This window comes from Tamandua tetradactyla, chromosome 14 (genome assembly GCF_023851605.1).
Source record: "Tamandua tetradactyla isolate mTamTet1 chromosome 14, mTamTet1.pri, whole genome shotgun sequence".
Taxonomy (NCBI): Eukaryota; Metazoa; Chordata; class Mammalia; order Pilosa; family Myrmecophagidae; genus Tamandua; species Tamandua tetradactyla.
In genome coordinates this window covers 3,390,728-3,398,944 of record NC_135340.1, presented here as the reverse complement: position 1 = coordinate 3,398,944, position 8,217 = coordinate 3,390,728, and the positions used below count along the sequence as shown (strand labels likewise).

The following is an 8,217-nucleotide window of genomic DNA, read 5'->3' as shown; positions in this document are numbered from 1 at the left end:
AATGCCAAGCTAAAGGGGACTTTTGTAGTACAGGCATGCCTCATTTTATGATATTTCACTTTACTGCACAGATATTGCATTGTTTCACTAATTGAAGGTTTGTGGCAACCCTTTGTCAAGCAATCTATCAGTGGCATTTTACCCACTGCACGTGCTCACGTCATATCTCTTTCTCACGTTTTAAGTAAGGCATGTATCTTGTGTCTTTAATAATACAATTTCATACTTCACAGACGACAGGATAGTGAAAACACAACTTTTATAAGCACTGGGAAACCACAGAACTTGTGTGACTTGCTTTATTGCAATATTCACTTTATTGTGGTGATATGGACATGAGCCTGCCCTATCGCGAAGATGAGCCTGTGCTCCACTCAGCCCACCTCCGCTCTCGGCCACAGCTGCAAGGGATGTCCTGGGCTAGTTCAGGACCACTGCAATGACTCCCTACCAAGCTGGAAGCACTGTGAGTCTTTCATAGAAAGACATACAAAAAAACAAACGTTTTAACAATTTAATATATCCATTAACAGGGAAATGGTTAAGTATATCATGGTACATCCATAAACTGGAATACGATAAAAGCACCAAAAATAATAAAGTCACCCATATTTACTAACATGGAAAGAATTTTATGTTATCAAAAAAGGTGGGAAAGGGGGTGCAAGGGTAGCTCAGTGGTAGAATTTTCGCCCGCCATGGGGGAGACCCGGGTCCGATTCCCGGTCCATGTGCTTCCCAAACAAGAAAGCAAACAAACAAATGAAAAACCAAAATTCAGCAAGTGGTGCTACAATAAGGGGATACTCACATGGAAAAAGAATGAAATGTGACCCCCAGTGCACACCAAAAAAAAAAAAAAATTAAAAAAGGTGAAAAAGCATATCATAAAGTGGTATATAAAGAATTATTCACTTTCGAAAGCTACATAAATGTTTGTATATATGCAAGTATATAACTTTTAAAATATGAAGGATTTACCAAAATGATTTTTCCCTATTTGCTTATTTTTGACATTTCCTCAATAACAGTATTCTACTATTGTTATAATAACATTTTATATTTTTAATTTAAAAAAGGCCCTTGGGTTTCAGCTAGTGGTCATCACAACATGAACCAATAATATAATGCAATTGCTACAAAAGCATAGTAATTAATCATTATATTAGCAGTTAATAGAAGCAGAGCGTTCAGGGCTCAGAAGGTTTCTTTCATTGTTGCCCACCAGTCAGACCACACCCCAACCCCTTCCTTCCAGTGTGTGCCCATGTGCTCAGGGTAACACTGGGGAGCTGGCACTCACCCAGGTGAGTGTTCCGGGAGAAGGAAGGGCAGGAAACTTCCATTTGAAGAATAGAGATGAAACTGGGTCATTCCACACACACACACACACACACACACACACGCACACACACGCACCAGCTACCCTGGAGTTGGTGTCAATCACAGATGGAAGAAAGATCTGTATCATTCGATGCTGCTTTGGAGGACCAGTGGGTGAAAGTGTCAGTCGGTCAGGTTTTCACGTAAACAGAAGGAGAAGGAGGGAAAGAAGGAAAAGAACTTTCTAACAATCCAAACCGTTTGAAGGCTGAGAAGACCATGCCATCGTTCACCAAATGGGTTCCACCTGTCAGGAATGGTCTAGGGGGCCTCTAGCATTGGGGACAATGTCTAATGTTCTCCCGATTGTAGGGTGTCATGAAAATTCACTAACTCCCTTGTGTCCTCCGATATATAGTCACACAGCAGACGACAGGAAATAAATCAAATGCTTCGGTTCAATAACCCTCAGAAACAAGGATAACTTAATTCCTCTTAAGTGCAACATGACTCATTCCAGAGCTATCACATTTCAGCATTTTTTCTATGGAGTTTGGAGAAACTGTTATGAAAACGTTAAGCTCATAAGGAAGGGGTGAATGGCGCTCAAAGATAGAATTTTGTCTCGTTTCCACACTGCAAATAGGAATGGCCTCTTGTCCATGTTCCAGGTCTAGATTACCAAAAAGAAAGTCAGTTTGGGGATGTGGGTAACTGAATGATGCTTCAGAAGACTCCTAGTTGGAATCTTTTCATACGATATTTCTCTCATGCAAAAATTCATCTCACAATTATTAAGAATCTGCTTTCACCTCTTGAAAAGGAGTTTAATACTGACCTATGGCTCATAAATATAAGGGCAAATAGAAATAATAAATTATATTATCTAAAACATGTATAAAGTATAATAAAGTACATTTAAACTAGTAAATAACCGGCCACAACATAGGAAATAACATGCAAAGTAAAGCCTGTTTTCCGATGTGAGCCACACCCCACACCTGGTTCTCTCTGGTGGCTGGGTGAATATTCTGTGATGGTGCCTCATGGAAGGGAGCTTCAACACCGTGCTCGTATTTCAGCAGACCGTAGAGAACTAAATAAGGTCCTTTGTCAGGGAGAGTTCCCCATGCTCTTCCGAGAAGGTTGGGAGGAAAGTGGAGTGGAGGATCGGGGCCAGAGTCCCCTGTTCCCACCAGACATAAGCGCCAGCCTACAGACACATGTAGTGCTTGCTCAGCGTCATGTCTTGGGGTGTTGCTCCTAAAGAAATAACAGGTAACAGCAAAGTGAGAAGCAGAGCTGGCCATCAGATCAACACCCAACCCAAGGCAAAGCAACAGTAGCCCACGCGACGCTGGGTTTCACCCGTGAAATCTCTAGTCAAGGTTCAGTCTACGGCGTGGAGGTACCAGAGACACTAGTGTCTCTCCAGGGAACAGACTAAACCACTGAAAGGTTTAGGAGGCGAAAGGGTGAGAAAGAAGGACAGTAGACCCAGACATTTAAAGCAGGCGGGTTTATTTCCGCGCTCCCGGGCTGACCTCACCAAATCCAAAATAGAAAGGGGTAAGTCAGCACTTAGGTGATGGCGAGCGTGGCTTTTAAGGGGGTCAGGTGATGTCCGGAAGGGGCTGTTCTCCAGAAGTCAGGTGTCCGGAACGGGCGTTCTCCGGTAGTCAGGTGTCCGGAAGGGGTGGTTCTCCGGAAGTCAGGTGTCCGGAAGGGGCGGTTCATCAATTCCCGAAGTCAGGTGTCCAGAAGGAGCGTTCTCCGGAAGTCAGGTGTCCAGAAGGGGTGGTTCATCAGTTCCGGAAGTCAGGTGTCCGGAAGGGACGGTTCATCAATTCCCGAAGTCAGGTGTCCGGAAGGGGCGTTCTCCAGAAGTCAGGTGTCCGGAAGGGGCGTTCTCCAGAAGTCAGGTGTCCGGAAGGAGTGGTTCATCAGTTCTGGAAGTCAGGTGTCCGGAAGGGGTGGTTCCAGGGGCCATGTTGGGAAGCTCTAGTTGCAGTGCCCTTGCCCGTTCCCTCGACCTAACAACCATTATTCCAAATTTTGACTAACTGGTATATATGGAGTTGTTACAAATTCCAGACAATGTGAGAGACTTTATATACATACACATTCAGACCTCACAGCTGTTCTCTCAGGCGGGACGTACTATTTCCCCATTGCACAGATGGCATGAGTGAGGCTTCAGTAATTTTCACAAGGCCACGTCCGTCTCGCACCAAACTCTACATCAAAAATCTCCTCCTAAGGTCAGTGATAAAACTATCTCACCAACTCAAATCTGATATTGGGAATGTACGAATTTGTGCCATTATTTCCCATTCCAATTTCTCTGGCAGCTCCCTGGCTGCTTCATAATTCCCCCAGGATAACATTTTAATTGATTTACAAATATCAGTTGGGGACCTACTATGTTCAGCATGCTGTGCTGGATTCTGGGGTCACAGATAAGAACCAAACATGCACTCTCCCCTCAAGAGGCATATTCCACTCTAGTAGGGATGATGAGATACACACAAATAACTGAATAAAGATAAAATGGCATAGTCAGCAAAAGAAAGGCTGGGGAAAGTAAAACTTCTTCCAGATTCAAGAATACAGAAAAGAAAAGAAGAGAAAGAAAAAACTCTAGCAGAGGAAATAGCATGATCTAAGGCACATTGATGGAGAGTAAACATTTTGGTGGAAACGAAAAGGGCATAAGTGAGAGGGGTGAGAAGTAAGTGTGTAAAGACAGGTTTGGGCCCAGGAGGAAAGGGCCCAGATATGAAACCAAAGATGAACATGATCCTGTGGGCCATGGCTAAGGAGTCAACCTTGTGACATGAGAAGCTTGACCTTCTGTGCTCCTAGCCACATCCTACATACATTAGTTTAAAAAAACAGGTCGAATGCAAAGTACTGAAATTTAATCACGTTTTACAAGAGAGACCTGCTGTTTATCCAGGTGAGATTCCTTGGAGAATTTTTTTTTCAGGTTTTTGTTTTGTTTTGTTTTGTTCTTTACTCTTATTTTTTATTTTTGTTATTTTTAAGTCAAATTTATAACTCTTAATGTATATAAACAGGTTTTCATGATTGAAGAAAAGAATCTCCAAAATGTCATTTAAAACTCCAATAAACCAAACAAAGACTCAAGCTGAATGGCCTTTAAAATCCACATGGGGAATGGCTATCGCACCAGAGTCTTGTTGAGTTTCCCATATTATATGTTTTTAAAATAGCTCTATATATTATCCCAGTTAACTTATGTTAGACTCTCAGTTGTCCTCAGGAAAATAACCAGGATTATACAAGCTTGACCGAAAAGTAACACTGTCAGAAGACACCTGCATTGGGTCATTATAGGGTAGTTCATTTTGAGACTAGGATCTACCCAAACTAAATCATGCACACCTTATACTAGGTCTACAAACCCCAGAAGACATGGCGACCAGCAGTGCAGGCTCACTGCCAAGATAAGAGGCATAACTGGAGCGTCTCGGCATAGGTAGGTCAACGCTAGTGCCGCAAAAGGACTTCAGGGTCAAGACAGTTTTCTACTCCAGCCATACCCAAGATGATGATGCCTTCAGCTCTCTCTAGGAAAGTTCGATACAAATAATTGGACCAAGGTAAATCAAATATCTTAATTTAACTGTTCAGTTGAGCCAGAAATCTGTCTTCAGTGCAAAGTAGAACCAGCCATTTATGTATTCAGCTTCCATTGCTTTAGGGTTTCTCCAGAGTTTCTACAGTTTTTAGTGTCTGTTAAAGAGTACTGATTATCACCAATGAATCAATCAACTAATCAATAAAATTCACGTATTCATTTAGTGTGAACCTATAACGGTGCAGACCTGGCCAATTAAGACGTAATGATTTACAAGATAGGTCCTTCTCATGATTATAGTCTAGTGGAGAAAAAATGTCATTGAGCACCTATCCCATGCTTAAGCGGCATGCTAAAACTTGTGGGGATTAGATGAGGACATGAAAGAAAAGAGAAAAGAAAGGAGGAAAGGAAGGAGGGTGGGAATGAGGGAGAGGATTAAAAAAGAAAACACCATGATATTGTCCTGTCATCAACACTATTTCAGTCTAGTTGGGGACATAAAACCAACAGAAGTGGAACATTATAAACTTGGGAATAAAAATTTTTACTTTAAGTCATGTCAAAGGGATCACTCATGTACACACACACACGCACACACGCGCAGAGGATTTGACTTTAGTATCATCGCAATGTGTCAGCAGTTTTCCTGTCGATAGAGAATTTGTCTGAAAAAGTCCTAATTAATGAGTCTTCCTCTGACATCTGAGCTGCAATGCTAAAAGGGCTCTCCATGCTGGCACAAGGCAATTTGTTCTTATTTGAGAAATGATTCTGTAAAGGAAAGCTTCAAGAGCATCATTACATTTGGAGTGCACCTGCTGGGGAGCCAATTGTTTGATGTTATTAGATGATACCTCAACAGCTGATGAGATTTGAATGTATAATTATTGTATTTATATCCTTAAGCTCTGCCAAAGCCCTACATGGTAAAATATTGTCTGTTTCCAGAATCTTACAGCCAAGATGTGCCCTTGAAGATAAACAGAAGATGCACCTCCTGCCAAAGCACACTTATTTTTTTTTATTTATCACACTTATTTTAAAGTAAACTATTACATATGTCTGCTATGTGAGGCACAGAACACTGACATGGAGAGATAAAACCTGTTAACTTCACATTTTGGCCTAAAGCAGTTGTTCCACAATGTAGAGTTATGAGTCTTCTCCATAAACACACGTGGCTTTCAGTGGACATGAGGACCACACAGAACACTCATTGTATCAACAACAAAAAAGTGGCCATAATTTAAAGGACTTCTTTTTACCTTGAAGCATTATTTTTCTGATTAAAAATTATTTTACCTTTTTTGTTTTTGTCAAATGCATTTGCCTTTGCTTTCCTTAAAAGAAAAAAGAAACGACTCTTTCAGGGCAGTTTGCAAATTCATGGCAGTTATAACGCAAGTGCCTCAAATGTCATTTTGTTCATCTCTAATCATATAGATTAAAACGCTGAACCTGTCTTAATGTGCTCAGTTGAGAGGAGAGCTGGAACTCACTCTTAACCCAATCATGACAGGAGCTCAGACTAAATTGGGTGACAAAGTGTGAACTCAAAGAGCTCAAACATTGTAACATCTCTTCAGGGGGGTGAACCGCCATCTTTGCAGGAGAGGACTTTGGCTTGGGGATGATTTTAAAACTTCTCATTAGGAAAATCACCCAAAAGTCATTCTTAAACTTCTAAACTTTCCATCGAAGAAATGTCCTCCAGTACAGAGCAGCACCTCCCCTTCAGAAATGCCATGGATGGAAGACCAACTTGGAAAATGTAAGTTTAAAGTATCTTCCCTTTGTGTCTGACAAACATTCTAAAGTGTTTGATTAGTTTGCTTCATTTTTTCTAATAAATTACGAATAAGTAATCACAGGAATGAACCATGCTTGAGAAAGGGTCAGATGATTTGGGGTAGACCTAGAACTGAGAAATCAAAGCTCTGAAACCATGGTATGTCAAAGCCAACATGGGTCACATGTTTACAGCTAAAGCATGACTCTAGTCAGCCAAACAAGGCTGCACAGGGAAATGTTTCTCTTTTAACCTCCAGGGCACCCGCTGGTTTCCAAGGAGGAAATTTCATTATTCCGAGGTAAATGTTCCACTACAGAGCCTGCCTTGCTTGTAAACTTGTCATTTTGAGTTTGGCAGTTCTATATCAGTTGCTAAAATATAAGGGCAGTGAATCTTGTGCCCTGAGAACTCAGAGTGAAAAGAGGTTTCCTTTCATTTGTTCTGACCCACTGTCCAATCAATTGCCAGTGACCTGCTGAACTAGTGGAGGGGACAAAACCCAGAGAGAAGGATGATTAATTAGCCACGTCCTTCCTGGTCTTACATTGTCAGTCAGGACACACTCTAATTCATAACTATTCCTGGATGATAATTTTTCTATTCCAGAACACACCATTTATTTATTTTTACAATCCAAAATAGAATTGGCTGGATTTTGTTCCATCGATGTGCACAGTATATCTAATTTGCTGCCATCCATTCCCACCTAAATGAAGATAGTTGTTATTATGAAATAAACTAATTCAATATGTTCACTAATCAGTGCTTTGCTCCTGTTGGAGGACATTAGGGAGAACCACAAGTAGATGCCACTGTGCAGACGTCATGCCCACGGGCTTGCTCACACTTGGATCTCGCTTGGTCCATCAGCCCTAGACCATTTCTACCCCACCCTGTCCTGGGAGTCTGGCCCCACAGTCTCACCCATAAGCTTCCAACACAACGTGTCAGAAGGATGCTCTACAAAACAACCAAGCAACAGAGTCTTCCAACCCTGAAAACCATCTGGCTTATTGAGCCACCACCAATAGGGTATAGTTTCATTGTTTTCATCTCTTCCTTCCCTGGTTTTCCCTCCACGAAGTCCCAGCAGCATGCTCTGCTTCTTTGGCCTGCTCTGTGGGCATTCTCTAAAGGCAAGAATTTTTTATATTGTTTATAAGGAAATAATAAATTATAAGCATTACATAATCATAACAGGTGATGAAATTTTTAAAAATAGTCCACTGATCTGTCTAATAATCAAAAAAAATGTGCCTTAGAACAATATGGAATATTTTTCAGTCAGTATGATAGGAAAAAAAATTATACTATTAAATGCCAGAGAAACTGATGCACACTTGGTAGCCATGTAAACTGGTGGCTACGTAAATTGGAATTGCCTTTTGGAGAGTAATTGCCTTGAAAACTTTCTTGCTAGAATTAGCAACCCCACCACAAAGCTGTGATTCAAGTAACCCAAAATGCAGAAAAATCTGTATGTTAAAAGGTGTTG

The 8,217-nt window shown here is 41.2% G+C and overlaps 1 long non-coding RNA gene across 1 annotated transcript; it reads left to right on the top strand.

Annotated features, from left to right (window-relative positions):
• The first annotated feature begins 3,031 nt into the window (after positions 1-3,031).
• On the top strand, positions 3,032-6,513 carry LOC143654776 (uncharacterized). Its single transcript, XR_013161936.1, has 3 exons — positions 3,032-3,584; positions 4,742-4,949; positions 5,879-6,513. It is a non-coding gene; the product is annotated as an uncharacterized LOC143654776 (long non-coding RNA).
• Positions 6,514-8,217: the final 1,704 nt, after the last annotated feature.